The sequence below is a fragment of the Cinclus cinclus genome, chromosome 1, assembly GCF_963662255.1.
Source record: "Cinclus cinclus chromosome 1, bCinCin1.1, whole genome shotgun sequence".
Taxonomy (NCBI): Eukaryota; Metazoa; Chordata; class Aves; order Passeriformes; family Cinclidae; genus Cinclus; species Cinclus cinclus.
In genome coordinates, this window is record NC_085046.1 from 117477906 (window position 1) to 117487783 (window position 9878).

Here is a 9878-nt window from a genome sequence, read left to right on the forward strand (position 1 = left end):
TACCCAAGCTTCCCAGTTTTCTCTCCACCCACGCGCAGTAGGGGTGGGTGGGAACCTCGGGGAAAACTTGGGTTAGTAAGGCGAGAAGGAATACAAAAGTTCAAAGGGCCGAGCCAGGTAGGAGTCGAACCTACAATCTTCTGATCCGTAGTCAGACGCGTTATCCATTGCGCCACTGGCCCGCAGATATAGAGGCTGACTTCACGAGGTGATGCTGTATCCTCTCCTAGGGACTCTGGGACACCTTTTCTGATGTCCAGCAGCACTAAAACGCAGAGTTTGCATAATATCTGTGTCCAAGCTCCATATCTGCTATTGCTTCACTGTGCTGAAGAGCTTTGCAAGTGCAAGCTGAGAATAAGTCCCATTGTATCCCCTGCTGCAATATCTGTGCTGAAAGGAAAACAGGAGAAACATCATTGTATCATCCAGTTCCCAGATTCTGGCAGATGTGTCATGCCCCTTCACTCATAAACCCTGTTGTCTCCCTGCCCCTAGCAGCCATTTGGGCTAGCAGAGCCTGCCTGTTCCCCTGCTGTCTGAAGGAGGAATCCCAGCTGGTGGGAGGAGGAGGCAGGATCTGCTGCTTCCATGGTTCTGTAGCGGACAAGCCTTGCAGCCTTCACTCCAGGCTCGGTCCTGACTCCGGGAAGGACCCCAGATCAGACAGACAGGGCTTGCGGGACTGGAACTGAGCCAGAGCTGGTCTGCTGCGAGGGGTAAGGGCATCTCTGAAGGCAGTCAGGCAGCATCAGCACCTCATCTTCCAGGCAGCCCACACGTCACTGTCACACCCATACCTCTCCCGTTACAACACGCCTGACTCACGTCGGCGTGTTGGTTCCTGCCCCGACCTCTGAATTACTCTTGGTCTCTACCCCATAATATTTTCCTGCAGCTCAGCTGCCAGAGACGATGCTCTTTGAATTGTCCAAACAGGCTTTGCCTCTGAATTCGTACAGTGCATCACATTGGTGCTTCACGAAGGCGACTGTGTCTCAGCAACTGTGGTCTTGGTCACTTGATATGCTCCACAAAGGCCATGAGGTCACAGAACTTGTTTTCCAGTTTTTACTCATCAATCACATACAAAATAGATTTTGCTTTTCCAAGAAGAGACAGGGATTTATGACATTTTGGATTCAGCTTCAAGACCTCTAGCTGCCTGCTTTTCTGAGCCCTTTACTTACCTTGTGGCAGTCAAATCTGTTGATCCATCACTGATAATAACTTGATGTCAGTGAGCTGCAAGCTCCTTTCCCATGGTAGCCCTTGTTTGATGTTTGAGTTCTGGCATGACAGTTATCCATTCAGGCTTCTATAAACAGGTCTGTACCAGAGAGAGCCAGGATACTAGAAAAAAACAAAAATGAAACTCTGCATATTCAGCCCTAGTTTCATTAGGCAAATGAAAACCAAACCAAAACAGTTAACCAGCTTGGGAAAGAACATGAGTGGTGCTTTTTTCCATTCCTTAGTAGCAGGATGGGATTCATGCAATCTGCTGCCATGGGAAATGCTGGGAGCTGTTGGAGTCAGACAGTCATTACCACAACCCTATTCAAACATGCATTGCTACTCTACCTTCCTGGAAGTAGTGATTTTGCCTGACTACTGTGATAAGGGATGGCTTTTGGCTTGACTTGCTTGAATGCTCCTTCAAGTCATGGACTACCTTGTGAGGTACTGAAGGTATTATGTTCCGAATGATAATAATATGGAAATTGAAGATGAAGTTTGAAAGGAGAATGAGCCAGTTTGGCAGCTCTTTAGTCCATAGTAAAGAGGTCCCACTTCTCCTCCCCTCTTCTCCAGTTCTCTCAAGCTTGCCTTGTTCTAGCTATAGTTGTCTGTAGGTACTCCAGACACCTGAGTCAGCTTGATAATCCAGCAGGGTGGGTAAATTTCCAATGGTCAGTGAAGTGAATCAGCTCAGATGGTGCTAATGAGGGGACCAGACCTTGCAGTCAGGGCCAGCACAAGGTAGGTAGATGAGGGGTCCAGGTTGCCCTATCCTGCTGTCCAGGGCAGCTCAGCCTCTTGCAGGTGCTTGCCAAACTGAAGCCTGCAGGAGGAGTGTTGTGCTGAGGTAATGAAGAAAAAAGGCATGAAGTGGGAGCAAGGAGTGAGAAGTAGGGAATGTGTTCAGTAGGTGAGAGGTAGAACCATTGTCTGTGTCCACAGACAGCTCACTTTAGACCTGTTATTTCCAATCTCTCTTCGTTTTCATCCTTGCTCACTTTACTTTGTGCAGGGGAAAATAAGGTGGGTAGTGAAGATGAGGCCAAATTCTTCCTGACTGCTTCAGGCTGGTGCAGGGAGATAAACTGGGAGGAGCAAATCCTTCATAAGCAAAGACTTGCTAATAACTTCTCTCTTACAAATGTTCTTTTTTCTTTTTTTTTCCCCCTGAATTAACCAGAAAAACCACAAAGTGAATGAAAGGGGTGTGCATGTCCAAATGGGTGGTGGGTGTATAGGAAGGGTGTAATTGCAAACAAGAGCTTGCAGGGGGTGGAGGTGGTGCCTTTTTCTACTTGGGCATCTTGGACTCGCACCTATTCCTCCAGTTCGCCAGTGAGATGATCCACTGAATGCCCAGGCCAGGCAGGATAGAGGGTTTCCATATGTGAGCTCAGAGATCCTGGGGATGCTGCCCCTCCTGCAGTGGTGGGATGAAGAGTAATGTTAGAGAAGGACACCCTCTCAGATTTCCATGTAGTTCCAACAGAATTTCTGTGAACAAACAAGGCTTCTCCGTTTTGCCTAAATACAGCATGTACTGCATTCCAAAATAGCTGTGTCATGGTGTCTGGCAATTCAGAAAGCAGGACCCAGTGCGATGGGCCCTGCATGAACCATAGAGAGAGCTGCAACCAAGACTAATGGTTTGAGACAAAGCCTTGGTCAAGGAGAAAATGATCCAAATGCCTGGAGAAAGCTGGAGCCAGAGCTGGGAAGTCAGCTGGTGGACCAATAAGGGAGTGAATACATGTTAGAGTTAGAAATGAGAAGGGATAATACATCTCTAGAAAACACTTCTCCTTGCCTGACTATTGTCTGAGGGAGAGCATGGGGGCTGCAGCTGAAGGAAGGGACATTGCTTTGGATATGTGCACACAATGCTGTGGATATCATGGAGAGCAAGTTGGCAACCCAGAGTGCTGGTAAGGTGCCCCAAGCTCTACGTGGAGATTTACCACATCCTTTGGCAAGGAACAAGTCATTAGTATCCAATTACACTGAAATCATACTTAATGCAAGACAGGTTAAGACAAAAAGAAAATAAAAACATATACTCACAGTTGCCAAGACAGATAAACTTATAAAAGAGGTAGGTGGGGAAATGAGAGAAAACCAGGCTTCAGTTACTGGCTTTGAAGATTAAATCAGCACGGCTATTCCCTCATATCCAGGCATTTTGCTGCAGGGCCTCCTGATACAGTAAGGAGTAGACAACCTACCTTCCTCCACACCTTATGCCTCAAGCTGTGTTGACCAAGAAGCTTTTCCTTGTGGGGAATCAAAGCACTTCTCATGTTCTAAAAAATTTTCTGCTAAAACAAATTTTTCCAATCCTGCAAATTTCACTGATTTGGTAGAGAGCTCTTCCTATTTCTTCCCTATTCAAGAGACAGGATGGCCCTTCTTCTTGGCAAAAATAAGAGTGATTTCATTCCTTTAGCATTACCTGGCCAGCTAACAATACCTTGGCTCCAGTGCTAAGCCTGAGTGCTGTTATGGGAAAGGCACTGGCTTGATGTCTTAATACCACCATTTTCTTTTTCTCTCTTTCTTTTTTTTTATCTTCTGTAATAATGTAAACATCTCTTCTTTGCCCTGCCTGCTATCATTATTGTGGTGGGCATACAGCAAAGTGTGTGAGCTTAGTCAGCCTTGGTTTGGAGAGAATGTCTTGCTTCAAGCTAGTGCTGGGAATAGAAGCAAGGGGAGCAGTCCCTGCCTGCTCAAGCAGAGGCTGCTCCCTGGTTGATGAGACTTGTCTTTTCAGGGTCAGGGCCAGACAGCTCATCCCTTCATGGAAGGGGACAAAGGAGATGAAGGGTGATGTGAGAAGAAGGAGAAGCAGGTTGCTGTGGTGCTGTGAGGAGGTGGAGGCATTATGCTGGGCTTGGGAAATCACTTTTAAAGGACTTGTTCAGTACAGACAACATCCCAGGACTTACTGCTGCACATGCACACAGTCTTCTTCCTTATCCTCTTGTGTCTTTTTCCCCTTTGCATCTTCCACTTCCCTCATCAAACATTCTCCTGCCAGCTTTACAAAGTAGCCTCACAGAGATGATATCCATTAGCCAGCTGGCAGCATAGTTTCCTCCCTAAACTGGAAGGAAATGGTTCAGCACCTTTTTGCCCTCCTGCATGGCTCCTACAGCATTTGGGGTGGAGGGAGGAGTGGGGGACAACACCAGACTTGGGTCAGAGACAAGAGGCTCTCCTGCCTCCTACATGCTTGACATGCTTCCCTAAGAAAGATGTAAACTCAAGGAAAGGCTGAACATGAGAACATCAAGATGAAGAAAGGTGGAGTTTCCTGCTCTCCCTGTTGGCTCCTTGAAAAGCTCTATTTTTCAATTTCCATCTCCATGTACTTTGTGAGGTCAGGTGTAAAGAACATTTCACATGGGAACATCTTAACAAGTAACCAGAGAAAGGATGAGAGTTGGCACCTTCTTCCTGCCTGATTGGATGACACCTGGTTTATTAAAGGTATATACTTCCCTGAAAGGGAACGATGGATGACTTCAGTTCTGGGAATGAGCATCCTGTCTGGATGCATTCCAGGAGCCCAAGGAACTAGCTGTGAGACCTGACATATCAGGAGTACCCCAGTGAATGCAACCTGAGATATTACATCCAGAGGAGGCTTCTAAGGAAGCATCACCCCTTCTCAGGAATATCACCTGAATACCTGATAATGGGTAAGAGGTCTTGCCAATTTAAATCAGCAAGGATAGGAACCTGTATAATTTTTTAAAATATTCCATAAATATAATCTGTTTTGGATGGATATTAATGGATTTGTCATGGATTAATTCTTTTATTTTCATTCTTACTTCATCTCTTCTGGATTAAGTGGGATTTCAGTGTTACTATTTGCCTGCTGATATTGCTAGCTCTAGGTGACAGTGAACTGTTACCCTTGTGGCCAGCTAGCTCATGTCAGGCTCCTTGCCATGCTCTCTGGAATGCTAAAGGTTAGTGATAGCCATGCCTGCCCTATTTTGGCTGCAGGAATGAGGTTGCTGGTGAGTACCTCTGATGAAGGTCAGGGATAGCAGAGGCATCCTCTGCTGGTGAAAGCAGCTGTGGACGCTGGCATGGAATGGAACAAAGACTCTGGGTGTGACTCCTGAGGTTCCTCAGTGTGTCTGTTAGGGGTCCAATAAGAAGTTTAGTAATGAGTAGAAATCTTCCACCCCCTGCCAAAGTCCCCTATCCTTTGAGCTGTAATTAGAACCAGTGACTAAGGATTACTCTGAAGGCACTGTATCCCTCTACCCTGGGAGCTGAGCTATCAAAAGATGAGAGATGAAGTCCTGAGAGAAATTCCCAGCAGGATCTCACAGCAGCCCCAGACCCAGCAGCATGATGGCAAGTAGCAGATGCATCACTGTGGGATATGGGGAACCAAGGCCTAAAAGGCTCTTTGAATACAAATTTCTGCACAAAACAGTGCTGCTGCAAAACTGTTGGCTTGTTGTGAAGTGCTTCATAGCACTGATTAGGGATGGAAATAGCATCAAGGCCATATAACATGGGTAACTGGAAGAAATGTGATTTGTAGTCTACTCTTACATAAATTTATTTTCGCTCATCTCATGTTTGCATTACAGGCTTTGGAATTATCAGAAGCATCAGCACAAGACCCTGTACTGCTCCAGATTGTCACCTCTCACCTAAGGATTATCTGAAGTAAGATTGTCTACACACCTACAAAAGGATAGAGATAAAGGGACCTGACCCCTGACTGACAGCAGTATAAAAAGAGCAACACAAGTGACATGAGGAATCAAAACTTGCAATAAGCAGATCCATCAGAGGTTCTTCTTGTTTGCAGACTCCATTAGCAGTGCAGCCCGAAATACTGTGACAATGGAAACACACAGCAGTTCTGGCACGGATCCTATGCTCTGCTTTACCACCACATCCCAGCCCTCCCTGTGCTGTCCACATGCCTATTCTCTCCCCAACTTTTCTTCTCATGATACAAAGTGTGGCAGTGACAGGGGATATGGGTGCCCTGTTTTCCCAGCTTCTTGACCACAGGGGTGGGACAAAGGAGCACGTTCAGCTCACAGCAGCACACCTTCCCTTGCATCCAATACTTGGAGCAACCTCCCTCAGTGCTGATGGATGGGATCACGGGGGGGGGGGGCGGGGGGGGTGTTACCCTCCAGGCTGATGACAAGCTCTGTTGGCTGCATTAGGGGGAGAATTTTGGAAGGAGAGGAAGACAGGAAAACAGCGAGCTCCAACTTTTTGTCTTCCACCCAGATCATCATATCAGATTATTATGGTGCTGTCTATTGCCGTTGGTTCATATCGCCCAGTCCTGACTGCAGAGGGTAGAACTGTGTAGTGAGAGATGTGCATTCTCAGTCAGCACAGGCAAAACACAAATCTTACTACAAAGCTGCCCCCTCCATGGCAAGGTCAAGGCCTTTTAGGAGACACACAAAATCTGAGTTATTCTATGGTGAAAGGACTTGCTGTGCACCCTTAATTCCCTTGCATTCCCTAAACTCTTCCAGAATCAGAAGGGCTGATTCCTAGGGAGCAGCCTGGTGTGCAGAGAGGGTGATGCAACACCACGTGTGTGGACATGGGCTGACATGCTTGAAATGCTTCCTGAAGTGATAATTCAAAAGGACGTTAATGCAATAAACTGCTGCTTGGTACAATGAACGCAATGTCACAGTGGATGGCATTCCTGTGCCTAGCTAAAAGTGCCTGGCTTGAAGGCTTTTCCAGTTGTTTTCCTTGCAAATGCCTGCATCTCTCTCTAGTGCTATGCTCCCCTATGCTCACAAAAATCTCATGTGAAGGAGTGGCTGAAAGAACCTGACTGGAAAATGGCCAAAAGGGAAACTTTCTCTTCTTATCTGACTTTCAAAAGGAAAAAAAGGCATTGGTATTCAGGAATGAAGAGTCATGCTGGTTTTGCTATATGCCTTGAAAGCATTTGCAGGGCATATGGCAAAATGAAATAAAAGGCAAGCAGAAGAATTTGAAAAAAAAACAAAACCAAAACCTAAGAATGTTTGTTACCTCTGACACCAGCCACTTGATAAACAGATACTTCCTTGGTTCTGGTAACAATTTACTGTGTGAAAACCTTTCTGCCCCACCACACAGTATTTTTCTTTAGCTGTATAATATGGAAATATTTGACCCTTTATCTTTAAGCACTGAGTCTCTATTGTGTCCTGATAGAATGACCCTCAAGATAAGGATGGATGAGAACATAACCTAGACCATCCTGGGGAGCTGAGATGGAGTGTCAGCAGGTCTCTGAAGTGGTATAAAGTTTGTGCTGAGTACAAAGTTAAAATCAGTCTTCTTTGAGCTATGGACCTGAGCATTGTCTTGGGGAAAAAAATATCTGCAGTCCTCTGCTCTGCCAGCTAAGCAATGGAGAGCATACTGAAATAGCATCAAGAGTGCCTTATGTCAAGCAGACCCAGGCTAGGGAGAAACCTGACACTGGGACAGCGCTGTATCCCTGTGAAATGATGAGCTGATGCCAGGTGGGAAGCCTGAGCTGGATCTGTGCTGTGAAACACAAGTCCCTCTCTACTGAACATCACTTTCCTTTCCTACTGAAGGAGCTGAGGCTTAGCAGTGGGGTTTGGAGTGCTGTGGCCTGTTAAATTCAGAGCAGAAAACAAGTCTGTCACCCAGTCAAAATTCCTGTTTTTAAAGCTATGCAATACCCTTTTCCTTAAATTCTTGTATGCTTAGCAGGCCCCCTAGCACTGCCCTGCTGTGCCACCTCTGTTCCTCCCCACTGACACACCACCAACTCCTACACTCCAGATGTTTGATTCTGTTATTCCACAAAATGCAGGTACCTGGGGAGGATTCACCATTCCTACTTTTCTGCTAGTAGGGGAGACAGCAAGCCATGATTTACTAGCAGGCTCTCATGGGATGCTGTGATAGCAAAGTAGAGGGGAAAGGGTCAGGGGAGGCATTTGAAAAGCAGGGGATTGTGTTAAAATAGTAAAGTATTTGGTTGCTTACTCTTCAAAAGGAAGTGGAATTTTCCCACTTTTCTAACTGGTGTACTCTTCCCTTTTTCTAACTGCTTTTGTTTTACTTATATCCTTTCTTCCTTCATGTCTAATTTTCACTGTATATTTGGGGGTGTGGAAAAGCAAGCCTGTTCCTGTTATCTGTGAAACTTGTCCCTAGCCCTGGAAAGGACCTATTTTTAGGTAGACAGTAGTGCAGTGCTATTCCTTTGCCACATGCAATACTTCCTCCAGTCCTTTGGATGTACATTTCTGCCTTGGCTGTGAAATATAGATCTCTTTCTAGTAGTGATGTGTGGAGGAGATAAGGGTTTGGGAATCTCCAGGTTTGTAAAGTTGCATGTGGCTTGGGGAGTTGCTGAAATGTTCATTTCATGTTTGTTACCCTACATCCAGTCTTTTCTGGCTCACTGATTTTGAGACTTTAGACAATACAGGTAACTGCAAGGAACATGATAAATACCCCATATTGATCACCTTGCAGGGTCACCCCACCTGTCTGAAGGGTATGGCCTGATCACCATTTCTCATCCTGAACTTGAGGACTCTGAGGAAACCAGGACTTTCTTTCAGGAGGCCTTTGTTTCCCTGTGTCCCCTAAAGCTGGGTGACAGGTTCATGCTGGCTTGCTGGCAGTGCTGGAGGGCAAAAGGAAGCCAAAGGATCTTCCTTCTCCCAGGCAGACAGATGGGACAGTGATCTCATCTTAGTATCATGATGATGGCAGAACCACAGTCCTGGATGCAGTTTGTCCACAGACTCTTACTTTCAGGGGAGTTTCAGGGTCTTTTAATCCAAATCTCTGAGGTTTGTCTGCTATAACTTATGTTGGTACCACTGATTAATTTGGAACAGAAGTTATTATCCAATTCATATGCCCTTTTATCCCATGTTTCTCCCAGTTTGCTGCAAAGTGTGGAAGGTCCTTGAGCATGGATAAGCCCAGAGAAGGCTGCTCTTGAGCACAGTTCAACTCAGGGCAGTGTCCATCTTCTGTTAAAAAGGAAAGGGCAGACATCCTCCTTCTGTCTGGTCTTTGTAGCTTGTCCCTGAAATCTCACGTCCCATACATTTGATGAGCTCCCAGTGACTCATCCTTGGAAATACTTTGAGCTTTCCTCTTCTGCTGTGATTTCATATGTGCAAAAGAAACTTTCTAAAGATGCCATTCTCTCCTGTGCTGGTCTTTGTTTTCCTGGACATCTGAAACCAGCCCTCAGACTGTTTTTAGGTCTCCAAATACTGACCGCATATGGCCTGTCATCACATATGAGGTACTCAAAGACAAATATATATATAGATATATATATATATAAATATGTGTGTGTGTTGAGTGGAAAAAATGTCAGTCTCAAAAGCCAACTGTTTTTGAAAGCACTTGTCTCTGTTGCAAAGGCTCTCTTTGGCTGCATAGATTGAGTCACACCCAAGGGTAGTCTTGGTATTTATCATGGAGTGTATATTGATCACAATAAAATCATGAAATGCAAAATATAATTTACAGTTTGCACTTGTATAGGTAGGAAGGCTTCATCTTATAGCTGTCTTGTTGGCTCAGTAAGTTGTTGCCAGTGTAAGTGAAATCTGAGTCTCTGCAAC

At 45.6% G+C, this 9878-nt stretch overlaps 1 non-coding gene across 1 annotated transcript; it reads right to left on the minus strand.

The window, feature by feature from the left end:
* Nucleotides 1-109: 109 nt before the first annotated feature.
* TRNAR-ACG (transfer RNA arginine (anticodon ACG)) lies at nucleotides 110-182 on the minus strand. Its single transcript has one exon. It is a non-coding gene; the product is annotated as a tRNA-Arg (tRNA).
* Nucleotides 183-9878: the final 9696 nt, after the last annotated feature.